We start from the raw sequence: 2,763 nt of genomic DNA on the forward strand, positions 1-2,763 counted from the left end.
ATTCCGGGAGTTGGTGATGGACAGGGAGGCCTGGCGTGCTGCGATTCATGGGGTCGCAAAGAGTCGGACATGACTGAGCAACTGAACTGAACTGACACTCTATTCTCCTTAATACTCAGTGTCCTGAAATCTAAAAAAAAAAGAAAAAGAAAAAAATCTGAGCAATTTTGCAGAACTCTATGTTAAGGGAATGGCAAAATGCTATAATATATAAGATTACCACCATAATAAAATGATTACTGGGGAATAAAGGAAATATATTTTCAAACGTTCATCTATTTTAAAGATCCTTTGGACTCTGTGGGAGAGGGAGAGGGTGGGATGATTTGGGAGAATGACATTGAAACATGCATAATATCATGTAAGAAACAAATCGCCAGTCTAGGTTTGATGCAGGATACAGGATGCTTGGGGCTGGTGCACTGGGATGACCCAGAGAGATGGTATGGGGAGGGAGGTGGGAGGGGGGGTTCAGGATCGGGAACTCATGTACACCCCTGGCAGATTCATGTCAATGTATGGCAAAACCAATACAGTATTGTAAAGTAAAACAAAGTAAAATTAAAAAAAAAAATTTACCCTAAAAAAAAAAAACAAACTACAATGAGATGCCAATATAAATAAATAAATAAATAAATAAATATCTCAAGACTGTTATTGTTGATTTCTTTCAAAATTTCAGAAACATAATATTCTTGCAAATTAACCATTCAAGAGCATAGAAAGGATTTAGATAAATCTTCTCAGTGAAATTAGCCAATTTCCCTTAATCAAAAACTGCCTGTGTTTGTTCTATAAAAGGAAATTAGAGACAGATTTTGTTTATAAACAAAACAAAATTCAAATAAAAATGCCAGCTAGGTTAATCTAAAAGTATATAAAAGATAATATCATGACTAAAATAAGTATCCTCTATAAGCTAAAAATTATTTGATATTGGGAAAATTTGATAATCATCATGTTAATAGAACAAATTACAAAGAATTTTTTATAATATTTCATTTATCACTATTTTTAAAATGCTTTTTAAAAACAGTAAAATATAAATAGAAGTATATTTCTTCAAAATCATAAGAATATCTAACTGAAGCCAAAAGCTAACACTGAATTTAAATATAAAACTTCAGAGATATTCAATTTAATTCAGGATTAACATAAGCATTCCTATTGCAATCACTGTAGTTCAGTATTACTCTTGAAGTTCTGGTTTATTCAATGAAAGTAGAGGAAAAGAAACTATTAGGATATGAAAAAATATTTTTTCAAATATGTAAAAATTTAGAACTTTAGGGTTCTTCAAATGATCATTGGTTAAAAGTGAACCAGTACAATTTCACTAGCATTAATAACATGATTTTACAAGATACTAAAACTAGAACATGTCTACAACATATTATAACATAAAAATGTCAACTATCATTAACTCACTGAACAAATAAGTGCCAGGCATTATTTTAGGCAATGGGAACTAAAGAGTTAAAAATAGTAAAATAAAACACTACAAAACTCTGCTCCCATGGAGCTTACCTTCTAGTAGGGGAATGAAGAGAGACAAACAAGAAAATGTATTTCTATTCATATTCATGTTTATAATGTTTAAAACATTATTGTCACTTTAATTCCTTATTTTTTCATACATAAATACATATGTAAAAGATTGGAAGCTTAAATATCAAAATCTAAACTGTGGTTATTTCCAAACATTGTAACTGTGAATGATTTCATAGCTTGAATGGTTTTCTTGCTTTTCAAAAATTATTTCTACAATAAACACAAAGCTACAAAAATTTAGAAATGTAAAGTCCAACATAAAACATCACAATTTTTCATTCCTTTTCAATTTATTTATAACCCAGAATGTTAATGATCAAACGTCCTATCACAGACCAAACTATAGCCATAAAGATCAATTGTAGTGTGATTTCTCTCCATTATGTTGTGTTGGAAGCCATACCAGAGTTAAATTTGAAATCTATGCTTCTCTGCAATTAAAATAAATTATATATAATCAAAAACAGTAAAGATTAAGATCAGCTGCCAGTTATATCGACATCCAAACCATACTCTGCCCTCAAATTCCAAGTTGTAATTTGCTAAGCTGAAAGAACAAACATACATTATTTGTAGAGCCAGACATATGATTATCTGGATAAAAGTATGTGTGCCATCCCCATAAGGCATACTCCAATACATTACTACCTAGCTGAAAAGCCAAATTCAATTCATTCTTATCCTACCAATTCATGCTTATGAAGAATTTCAGTACCCAGTGCACCTATAACCTTGGAAAATATATATTATGCATTTATTACCCATTTACAAAATACAGGGTATTACCCAAGTACAGCTGTTCTCTCATTTTGGTACATATTCTAATATTATGAAACATTACAGAGAATGACAAATATTGTTCCAGAAGAAAGATGGAAATATATATACCCTGCACCATAATAAAAACAGTGATTATATGGCAAAATGAAGCAAGAAGATTGGGCTTGGTATGTATATGAGACCAAATATTCAAGAAAGTTTTCCAGTGCTTACTTCTACCAGTAAAATAAAGTCCGTTACCTAAATAAATCATATGACTTGTTACATTCCCTGATAAGACACTACAGAAGCAGACCATCTCATTTCTGAACACCGTTCATATTTAGTAGATTGTGCTTTAAATGGAATTCCTAGGGGTGAACATAAACTACTCCTCTAAATTGACTTTTTCTCTCACCCAACCCCTGACATTTCCCTCTCTCCAGGGTTGAT

This window comes from Oryx dammah, unplaced genomic scaffold, assembly GCF_014754425.2.
Source record: "Oryx dammah isolate SB20612 unplaced genomic scaffold, SCBI_Odam_1.1 HiC_scaffold_3, whole genome shotgun sequence".
Taxonomy (NCBI): domain Eukaryota; kingdom Metazoa; phylum Chordata; class Mammalia; order Artiodactyla; family Bovidae; genus Oryx; species Oryx dammah.